At 55.6% G+C, this 11,494-nt stretch overlaps 1 long non-coding RNA gene across 1 annotated transcript; it reads right to left on the bottom strand.

Moving 5' to 3' along the window:
- Positions 1-1,382: 1,382 nt before the first annotated feature.
- On the bottom strand, positions 1,383-3,289 carry LOC102765415. The gene is made up of 3 exons (XR_435855.2): positions 3,098-3,289; positions 2,495-2,631; positions 1,383-1,560 (listed from the first exon to the last, which is right to left on the bottom strand). It is a non-coding gene; the product is annotated as an uncharacterized LOC102765415 (long non-coding RNA).
- Between the last annotated feature and the right edge of the window lie 8,205 nt (positions 3,290-11,494).

Genomic DNA, 11,494 nt, shown 5'->3' on the forward strand with positions numbered 1-11,494 from the left:
TATGGCCTTTTGTGACTGGCATTTGGCATGATGTTTTCAAGGTTTATCTATATTGTAGTCTGTATCAGAGCTTCATTTTTTTTTGTTGGGGTATAATATTCCACTATAAGGATCTATCTCATTTTGTTTGTCCATTAATTAGTTGATATCAATTAATATTTACCGGGTACCATTTTTGTGCAACACAGTCCGATGGGCTGCCCAGGGGCTGGAGATGAGTTCCCCAATAGTTCTGGGCATCAAGAAGAAGAGATGGAAAAGGCAGCCTCAGACACAAAGCAGATGGATGGATGGATGGATGGATGGATGGGAGGCCACACACCCAGGAAAAGAAAGTTAACTTGGAGAGGCAGCATGGTGGTGGCTGGTGCTGCCCAAGTTCAGGATCAGCAGTAACAGTCACTCAGCCAGGGGCGGGGACCTTGACTGCAAGTTGGGTCTGGGCCCTGGGGTCCCAGGGATGAATTAGACATGATCCACCCCACGGGACTCATAGACTATGAAGGAGGGAACACGTGGACCCAGATTGTGGCTTAATACAGCACAGCTGTTGGGAGAGTGGGTGGAGGAGTGGGGGAGGGGAGGCCCTTTCAGCTCAGGGTTTGAGACAGACGAAGGGGAAGCCGTGTGGGAACTGAGCTTGGCGGCTTGGGTAGGACTCAAAAACGGTGATAGACAATGGGAGCAAGTTCTGAAAACAGTCAGGGACACCATGTCTGAGAGAGGCTCGGGGACAGGGTTCCAGGACACCTGTTTGACTCGGTCAATTATTTCCAACCCTGGCTGCACACCAGAGTTACCCAGGGCTTAAACAACAACCACCAAAGCCTGGGCTCCGTCCGGAGAGATTCCGTTTTAATTAAATGGCTTTAGGGCGAGCCCAGGCGGCGGTATTTACTAAAGGCCCCCCAAGTGGTTCTACTGAGCAGCCAGAGTTAAGCAGCACTGACTCGGAGACTCAGGGTTCGCGGCGAGGCCGTGGGACACCAGCCTGGCGTGTGGCGTTGGGAGTGGACGGTAGGCAAGTTGACCGCATCATTTATTGCCCAAACTGGGACACATTTCGCGTGAGATGAGGTGCTGTTATTATTATTATTTAAAAAAATAATTTTATTGATTGCAAGAGGAAAGGGGAGGGAGAGAGGGATAGAAACATCAATGATGAGAGAGAATCATGGATCGGCTGCCTCCTGCATGCCCCCTACTGAGGATCAAGCCCGAACGAAAGCTGGGCATGTGCCCTGACCGGGAGTGGAACTGTGATTTGCTGGTTCATAGATAGACACTCAATCACTGAGCCACGCCGGACGGGTGAGGAGGTGCCATTATTCATGATGCCAGGGCAGCAGGCTGTCCCGGATAAACAGACCTTCACATGCAGGCTGTGGGGTTTGAGCTGCACCTCCTCAGGCGTGGGAGCCAGGGAAGGTTCGGGAGGGAGCAGAACGCTGACACCTAATAAAACTGGTGCTTTAAGGAGAGGAAGGAAGCAGCAGGCTCGGATGGGCTGGCAGGGAGAGGCTGGAGGCAGGAAGGCAGAGGAGTCCGGGGAGGGCTGACCTGGGAACATGAGAAGGCGGACACCGTGTGAGAACCTTGCACAGTCCCTCTGCTCACTTGTTAACTGAGAATCCAGGGAGCCTCCTGGGAGGGGCTGCAGGCGATGGCTTCCCCAGTTGTCCCCGTTCCCTGCCCCCACTGCCCCCGCTGCCTGGGGAGCTGCCACCTCTTGGGGAGCCCCAGCCCTCCGCTCCTCCTCCAGCTTCCGGAGGTGCTACTGTCCTTGCTTTTCCTCTCCCTTTGCCTCCTGCCTCGCAGAGCTGGTCGGATGAGATGTCCATCGATCCACCCAGCCTGAGGCCAAACACTGGATGTTTGACTTTGAGTGTGAGAATTCGGACCGGCTCTGTGCAGGGCCCTCTGCTTCCAGAAGCTGGGGGAGAGGGGCGGGTGGCACCAGCTCTTTGCCTTCCATGTCCTGACCCCCAGAGCAGAAAGTGCCGTCCCCAGAGCTGGAGTGGGGGAGGGAAGGTGCAGACCTCCTCGTCCCCCAACCCTGGCTGTGCTTCCCAGTGGAAGGCAGAGGGGCGCCCCAATGCCAAACACGAGGCACACAGCGGGGGTGGGCCAGTGGGCAGAGGAGAGGACGCTGGAGAGCGGAAGGGCTAGCTCCCAAGCACTCCGGCCCCTTTACTTTTCTCTTTTCTCAATCTGGGACAAACATATTTAAAATTCTCTCAAAGAACACCCATCCATACACGCAGACCAGCCGGCCTACCCTCAGCACTCAGGGAGGCCAAGGGGCTCTCGCTGTGTGGACTGGCCCACCCCAGCTCCTGCCACGACCCCTGAGTTGACGAGATGTGTCCTTGGCCCAGGCAGTGGGGGTCGTCTCTGGCCTGGAAAGAAAACCCTCCTTCTCCTTGGACCTGAGGGGTGGTCACCGCTGCACTTGGAGCCCCATAAGTAGTACCGTTGGGTCAGCTGTGGTTACCTGGCCTGGGGGGCTGGGGCCAGAGGGGAATTCCTGAGAGAATTGCTGTGTGATGAACCTTCGGTGCTGGAGGCTGGTGCTCTCTCGAGAAGTGAACGACCTCAACGTTTGCATCTGGAGAATGGGTGGACAGCAGCCTGGTAGGTCAGAACTTTTTTTTTTCTTTTTAATACACGGTGTTATCAGCTTCTTTTTTCTAGACAACGGATGAGAACTTTGTTCAGGGAAGCAGGCTATGGGATTTAAGGCCCCTGTTGGTCACCCACAGGCGAGGCTAATTCGCCTTGATTTCCCCTGGCGAGGAGGGAGCAGGCTCCTCTCACTGCCTGCAGGGAGTTCTCTGGCTGGGGGCCGAGGGACATCCGGGGAGAAAGGGATGAGGACAGAGGCCTCTTTCTTGTTGAAGTGGAAATTCCTCGGATGAAGATTGGGATGGAGTGTCCAGCCAGAGAGGTCCCCAGCCCCCAGGGGATGGCACCGGGAAGAAGGGGGTCAGAGCTGGTGACCTGGCTTAGCCTCAGGGCCTGGATGGGGCTGGGCCCAGAGTGTGGGGGGGACAGGAGCCTCCCTGGAGGCAGCTGCCTCTGCCGTGGTCACCCTTACCTTGAGAACATGGCTGAACTTGGAAGTGTGAGATATCAGCTAACCTTGGAGCCTGACTCTGGGCGAGGGGCAGGCCCAGCGAGGCATGATCCCAGCAGGCTTTGCAAGGCAGTTTCCATAGCAACGCCATGCGCTATGCCAGTGCTGTGGGAGCTGGGACCTTAGGATGTTCCGTTCTCTCCAACTGCCATTTGCAATCAGAATGACTGCCCCAGGACCCAGTGCTCCCAGATTCCTTGGGGCAGAGGGGTTAGGTATGTAACAGTGGGTGTGGAGTGAGGCTTCCTGTTCCTATGAACATATGCCGCGCCAGCAATTACTGAATAAATAAGAGGGACTGAATTTGCGTCCCAAACTGGTAAAGTGTGTTTGCTTAGGAAAAAGTCCAGAAAGTTATACAACGCAAAATCATTAGTCATTGCCGCTAGCTGGTAAGATATCAGCCGGGACCCTTCGTTTTTTCTTTACATTTCTCTGTATTTTCCTGCAGTGAGAGCTATTAAAAACACTTTCACAGTGGCTCAAAAACTAATAGTTATTTAGTGGTCCCGAGAAAAGGCTTTATTTAGTCTGCTCCTCTCCGTTCCAGGAGGTGGGGAGCAGCAATACAGTGTGTTTTGGAATGGTTTCTCTTCATCCCAGATGGTTCAAGTAGAAAGTCCGGTGCCTACTGGTGTGTGTTCAACTGTCTGGAAAAATCAATTAGAATGGACAGCAGACCTTGGCTTGTGGTGATGGGGGAGACGGAGCCACGGTGTCTAGCTAGAGGATCAGGGAAAGAAGCTCCGAGGAGGGCCAGGCAGTGAGCTTGCTCCCGTGTCTCTGAGGGCGGCCTGGGGTAGAGGGAGCCCAGGGCCCCTGACGTGCAGAAATTCCAAGGGACAAAGGTCAGGCAGGCCAGCTAAGCACATGGCAGCACATCCGTGACTGGGATGTCTTCGGAGAGGCTGTCATGAAATGACCTCAACCTTCCAGCCACAAAGACGTTCTTTCTGCTGGTTGTCACATCATCTTGAACATGACAGGAGCGTCCGTGAGGATGAGGGAGCAGAGTGGGTGAGGTCCAGGGTAGAGTTCTGAGGTCCATGGTGAGCTGGAGTGTGAGGCAGGGAAACGGAGGCAGAATCCTGTCTGGAATACAGAGGCAACATGGCAGGCAAGTGGGTGCGGATGTGGCTTTGGGGTTACCCAGGCCCATAGGGCACGTCTCCGGCCATGAGACTCATTCCAGACCCCTCTGGAATGTCCTGCCTGTGGAAGGCCTGCCTGATGTGGTGGGAGGGGCTCACAGCAGGGGCACGCAGAGGGGAGCCGGCACAGGTGTTCTCCGAGGACGAGAACGGGCCAGGGCCTGGCAGGGTCTGCTCCTCTCTCAGCTCTCGGTCCTTGGAGGGTCCCCTCACCCACCCTCCCTCCCGGCCTCTGTGAAGCTGGGGCCCAGCCTCCTCTTCCTGACGGGGTTTGCACCCTTCTAGTCTCCACTGTCTCTGAAACAAGGGCTGGGGGGTTCCTTTGACCTCCCGCTGCTCCTGGAGCCTCAATGCCGAGGGCAGCCGGGACCCAGGGAGTCTGGGTTCTGGTTTCCGGCCCCGCTGGGCAGGTGTAGAGTGAGGGCTCAGTTACTGGCATCCCGAGGGAGCCCGAATCAGCCCCTTCCGGGCAGAGAGCCCAGGCTAACTCTGCCACAGCCCGTGAACTGACACAGGCTCCTGGCCTCACAGGGTCTCAGCTTCCCCAATGGCCACCCAGATACTCCCAAGACCCTGGCCAGGTCTTGCGTTCTTGACTGAGGAGGAAGGTGGATCAGAGGATAGCCAAGACTCATGGGTTTGCTGGGAAGGACTGGAGAAGGAGATGTCAACTGTGTGCCTGGGCCGGGGAGGGCGGCTGAGTCACTGGGCATGACGAGGCCGGAGGGGAGCTGGGGGAGGGGTGCAGAAGGGGGTGGGGGGGAGGGCTGGAACGGGAAGGCATGTGGTCAAACCACGGCGAGGAGGCCGGGGCTGGCAGTGGGGCCAGTGAGGCTGCCCGTGGTGCCACTGGGCCGCTGGTGGATCATCAGGGCTCTGGGCTCCGGGAACCTCTGGGAATGGCTGTACTGTGGGGATGGCTGCTGGGCCCTGACCCAGTGCCGTGGGGCTGACTTTCGGAGGCCTCTGTGTGAGAGGCCCTGGGAGAGGCCCCACCAGCCAGGAGCCTGCCCCTCAGCTCCGGGCTCCAGTCCTGGGGCCACTTCTCACAGCGCGCTCCTGCTTGTCTGCTCTTCATGCCTGTTCCCAGCTCCCAGGGCCCGGGACGCCCCTACAGCTTAGCGTGGTCGGGGTGCACAGCGGGACCCACACAGGGGCAGCTCCTCCATCTAGTCCCCCATCCAGAACTATTGGAAAGAGGGATGGAGGCGAAGGTCTGACCAGCCCTGCTCCGTCCTCCTCCCCACTCCCTTCTCTGCCCTCGTGGCTTTCTGGGGACCCTCTGCGCTTCCAGTGCTGGTCACCCCCAGGTGAAAGGAGGCTCTAGCAGCTCCAAGACCAAGCAGCCCTGTGCCCCCCTCCCAGAGGCACCCTCATGGCTGACAGGCCTTGTTGATGGTGCCGGCTCTGCCACACTCTAGCTCTGTGCTCTGGCGTGTAGGTTAGGAGCAATTGTTCCTGAGTGCCCAGGTTACCTGTGCAGGGTGGGGACTCCATCAACGGTTCTATGGTTGGTCTGGGACTCCTAGCAGCAGGACCAAAGGTGCTCCCAGACTCCTGGGGGCTGAGCTGGACCCAGAGCCCTGGGGAGGCGTTTGGTGGGCTGCAGGCATCTTTGGCCTTTGGGAAAAGAGAAGGGAGTGTTGGGAGGGAACCAGAGGCAGGGGGTGGGGACGGAGGGGGGATTCTAGCCCAACCCGGGCCATGGTTGGGGGAGGCAGTGCCCCCTAGCAGGGGCTTCTGGTCAGGTGAGGGCTGGCTTGGGAGGTTATCTGAGGGCACAGGAAATATCTGGAATCTATGGGAATGGGAACTCGGGTCAGAGGTCACCTCAAATTAAAATTTAAAAAGCCCTCTGTGTGAAGGGAATCAAAGGAGGTGAAGACATTTGCTCTTCCGGAGTCTCCTGAGCCCAGATGTTAGTGGTTAAAATTCTTGTGCGGCCAGACAATGGGCGCTGAGAACAGCTCTGGGGCCGGAGGGGCAGGAGCGCCCCGAGGACGCGGTGGGGTCCCTCAGGTCCCCCCAGGACACTGATCTGGGATTTCTTGAGCAAAGCCGGGCGCTGTGGGGCGACGGGGTGCTCGGGGTGGTCCCAGGCCTGGCTGGCCCCTCACTTTGGCGGGCTGTAACCTGGCATGAAACAGGATCCGGGACCCCGCTGCCTGTGTCAGAGCAGCTCGTTAGCGGAGGCCCGGGCCCTGCAGATTTATGTCATCTGGGGAAGGGCTTTGATCTGAGCCCAGGGTGAGGGGCAGGGGGTTCTTGGGTCTTAATTGGCATGAGCCAGGCTGATGCTGACCAGGACCCCATCCTGACCAGCCCCCAGTCTCTGCCTCTGTGACTATGCTGTTTGGGGTGCGGGGCTCTGGTGGTGGCGGAGGGAAGGGGGGAGGACAGAGGGTGTGCGGAGTTTAATCCTGCCCTGGAAGGGGGAGGATTAACAGCCCCAAGGGGTCCTCCTCCCTGCAGCCACTCCCCAGCCTTGACCCATCCCTGACTTTGACCCCTTCCCACTCCGACCTCACCCCGTCCAGGGGTCACCATCGGCCTGGCCCTGTGCTGGGCACTGTGAGGATGTAAGTCCAACAGAAAAAGCGAGGCTCAAACCCAGCTGCAAGTAGCCGCTGAAACCACAGGCTGTGCTGGCCAGTCTTAGACGTGCTCAGGCCAGGGGTGTCCATCTACATGAGGGTTTTCTTATGTTTTGTTCCTTTCTTTCGTTTTCTGGATGAGGAGGAGGGAGGAGGTATGAATAGGGGCTACTTGGACAGGAGAGGGAGACAGAAAAAGGGGCTTTGTAGATGGAATCAAATTCAGGCTCTTCAGATGGGAGACTGGGTTATCCGGGCTGGGCCTCAGGGCAGTCACCAGGGCCCTTGCCAGAGGAAGACAGGGTGTCAGAGGCAGAGAGAGGTGTGACCGTGGGAGCAAAGGCCAGAGAGGGAGATGGGAAGATGCTATACTGCTGGCTTTGAAGATGGAGGAAGGGGACGTGAACTAGGGGATCGGGTGGCATGGTGAAGCTGGAGAAGATAAGGGCGTGGATTTCTTCGTGGGCCGTCAGAGGGCACACAGCCCTCCAGCCCCCTGATGGAGCCCCTTTCCACGCAGGTTTGGACTTTGCACTGTGGGAACCAGATGATGATGAATCTGGGTGGTTGGAGCCACCGTGTTCGCGGTCGCTGGTTATATCAGCCATAGGAACTAATAGGGGGTCTAGATGCCTCCGGGAACGGCTGTGGGAGGTGCCTGGAGCCCAGTGTGATGGGAATGCGGACAGGTGAGGCTAGACGGGGAGGCCCAGACGACAAAGGGCCTCCAGGTCATAGAAAAGAACTTGCCTTAGTCCGAGGCAGCCCAGCCGAGCTATGCACAGAGGACGGACATCTCCGGAGGAGCCCTGCGGTGGGAAGGGACTAGAGATAGTGGCCAGAGGGCCTGCTGCAGGGGTGGGGGCAGCGATGTGACGTGGGCCCAGCTAGAGGCAGTTCAGAGACACAGTCTGCTCCCGCGGGGGCCCGGGGCCCAGCACAGGGCAAATTCCTCTCCTACCAGCCCCGTCCTTTCCTTTCCTGCCTCACCCAGCTCTGGGTCAAAGGCTCCAAAGGGCCCCTGAGATAAGGTAATGAGTTTGGAGGGTGGTAAACACTGGAGAATGTTCCCGAGGGTTCGGTTGGGAAAGGGTAATTGGCATCCCGTGTGCGTGCACGCACACCCACGCAGGAGCACACAGGCACGTGCACCTGCACACCAGGAGGGGTTGTAGCACGCCCGTGACCTTTCTCCTTGGCAGCCTTCTCCCTCGCCCTGTCTGATGCCAGGTCTCCAGGGGTGACTGCCTTTTTGGGCAGCCAGACTGAGGAGCCAAGGGCTGGATGTCAGAGGTGTGTGTATGTGTTCGCACACAGCGGGCAGCAGACTCACACCGGTGATCACTGCTAGGGAGACGCTCCGGTCACTTCCTCTGAGCGCTCAGGGTGAACCACATTAATCACGCAGCACAGCGCCCGTGGTGCGCACGCCCTGCCCTGGTCCCAGCCCCAACCCTGCCAGGGCAGCCCTGGGAGTGCCTCCTGCTCCCTCACCTCCTCACCTCAGACATGCCTGGCTCTTTCTCTGGGCACCATCCCTGTCCCGGTGCTCAGTCTGCATCCCCCACACCAGCGGTGGCATCAGGCAGGCCCTCCTGGAGGCAGGGACCAATGGCCCGACCCACACGGGTAAAAGCTGAAACGCCACACGCAGGCTTCTGCACCCGAGCCACCCAGGGCGGCACTTGCTGCAGGCGAGACTGTGCCCCGGACTCCATTCGGCCGGGAGAGCTGGGCCGGGTTTCCTGCCCTTCCTTTTCTGGAGGCCCCTGCATGTGGTTCCCGGACCACATGTCCCCTGAGGAATTTTATATTTAAATTAGTTATATATGTAGTTCATGTCTGTATGATGGTGTTGCTAAATTTTATTTATTTAAAATATATTTAACATACAGATACGAAATCTATAATTATAAAAGCACAATATGCTAATTAGAACGAACAACCGAAGGACCTTCTGGATGTCATTCCAGACGTCCTTCCGGAAGAAGCCACAGTGGCGGGGGCCAAAGCAAAGGTGGTTAGGGGCAATCAGGCAGGTAGGCAGGCAGAGTGGTTAGGGACAATCAGGCAGGCAGGCAAGCAGTTAGGGCAGCCGTGGGCATACTACGGCTCGTGGGCCAGATCCAGCCCGTTTGAAATGAATAAAACTATTGAAACAAAAAGACCATACCCTTTTATGTAATGATGTTTACTTTGAATTTATATTAGTTCACACAAACACTCCATCCATGCTTTTGTTCCGGCCCTCCGGTCCAGTTTAAGAACCCATTGTGGCCCTCAAGTCAAAAAGTTTGCCCACCCCTGAGTTAGGGGCATCATGCAGGCAAGCAGGCAAACAATTAGGAGTCAGAGGTCCCGGATTGTGAGAGGGATGTCCGATGCTGGTTTAGGCCGATCCCCCTCTCCCCCAACCATGCACAAATTTTGTGCACTGGGCCTCTAGTGTATATATAATTGTATATATTAAGTTACATTTAAAAACTAAAGAAGGAAAGAGAGAAGCACTTTAAAGTGAAGCACTGTCTCCTTCTCCCTTCTCTGCCCACAGGAGTTCTCTGTCCCGGCTGCTGGGTGTCCTGGTAGGAGAGTGGCAGAAAAGCTGTGTAAAGCCTGGTGTTGCATTCTTAAAAAATAAAGGTTAGTCCTGCCTGTGTGGCTCAGTGGTTGAGCACTGACCTACAAACCAGGAGGTTACGGTTTGATTCCTTGTCAGGGCACATGCCCGGGTGAGGTGTGCATGAGGCAGCCAATCAGTGATTCTCTCTCATCATTGATGTTTCTGTTTCCCTCTTCCTCTCTGAAATCAATAAAAATATATTTTTAAAAAAAATAAATAAAATAAATAAAGGATGTCCTAGCCCAGTGGTCAGCAAACTGCGGCTCATGAGCCACATGCGGGTCTTTGGCCCCTTGAGTGTAGCTCTGAAGTTTCAATTGCACTGTATGTGCTCACCCGGACGTGGTATTTATATTTAAAAATAAATAAATAAATAATAAAGGTTAGATGGACATTTAACATCTGACACATTCAAAATCACGAAAGCAGTTTATTCATTGTAGCATTATTTGTAATAGTGAATAAATGTCTATTGATAGGTGATTAGTTAAATAAGCTATAGTTCATTCTTATGATGGAATACTATGATACTGTGCTCTCATTAGCCAAGAATGAGGTATCTCTACAGTGACATGGAATGATATGTTAAATGAAAACAAAACCAAAAAACAAAACAAGATACAGAAGATTGTGTAACTACTTATGCAAAAAGGTGTGTGTGTGTATGTGTGTGTGTGTGTTTACACACATGAATGTGCAGATATGCATAAAATTCAGAATGACTGCAAAATATAAAACATGGGCCAGGATGGGCTCCTCTGAGGTGCTTGGAAGACAGTCATCACGAGTGAATTTTACCTGGTGTGGGTACTTTTCTGTGTCCTCACTGCACTGTGCACACCCCCCTGAGCTAGCCTTACATGACCGTGTCATCCTTGCGATTTACATGCCTGTCTGTCTCACTGGACCAAACATGACCCCAGGGCAGGCGCGATGGTTTTCACTTTATGTCCCTGCCCCGAACAGAGATGCTGGCACCTGGCAGACTGTTGAGTGAATGACTGATGACTGAATTCATAAGGAACGTCTTGGAGGGAAAATGAGGCTGTAGTGGCTGCTCTCTAGAATCTCACGGCTTAGCAGTGGGACAAGAGTCATACATGAATCATTTCAGGGCACCTGTGGCAATGACCCTGTGACCCTGGTGGTTTGGGGGAAAGAGAAGGAAAGATTCCCCAGAGCAGAGAAGTGACGACAATTGCAAGGGTGGTGTCAGGCCTGCAAGTGATGGGAGTCGGCAAGGAGCAGGTCCAGGACAGGTGAAGCATGGAGGCTGTGGCAGGGGGGTCGGGCTGCTGTGATGGGAAACACAGGGGGACCCAGGCAAGGCCAAGGTGACAGGGCGTGGCTCACTTGGTCCCCTCCCCCGTGAGCCAGGGTGGGAGGCGGCTCAACCATCCGGTCCGTCACACCACGGGCTTCAGCCTCAGAGCCATTCTGCCTCTCTGGGCGGCACCCAGAGACGGAGCTGGGCAGCCATCCAGCCCCCTGCTCACATCTCCAGCCCAGCGGGAACTGGGTTTTTATGTCTTTTGGAAGCTCAGTCCTGGAATCTGACAGCATGTGTGGTCTCCTCCCTGCACTTGTCCTAAGACCGGCCTGCCTGCTCAGAATGGCTATCAATGTGATTATTGTCTTGGTCATTAACCAAGACCTGACTTAACCATGTCAGGTTTGAGGGCTAGGAGAAAGGTGGTGCAAGACTCGGCATATCAGCCAATCTCCCCAACAGGAACACTGCTTTTTGTTATCTATCACTGAATAGCAACCTCCCAAACTCAGTGGCTTAAAAACAAGCACTGTTTCGTTGTCTCGTGTGGTTCTGTGGGTTGACTGGGTTCAGCTGGCTGGTTCTTCTGCTGGACTTGCTTGGGGGTCTCTCACGAAGGTGCATTTGGATAAAGGCTGGGACTGGGTCACCTGGAGGTTCACCTACAATGACGGGTCAGCTGGCCTTTAATCCTCTCCACGTGGTCTCTCCCCATGGTCCCTT

Source organism: Myotis davidii, unplaced genomic scaffold (assembly GCF_000327345.1).
Source record: "Myotis davidii unplaced genomic scaffold, ASM32734v1 scaffold238, whole genome shotgun sequence".
NCBI classification, from domain to species: domain Eukaryota; kingdom Metazoa; phylum Chordata; class Mammalia; order Chiroptera; family Vespertilionidae; genus Myotis; species Myotis davidii.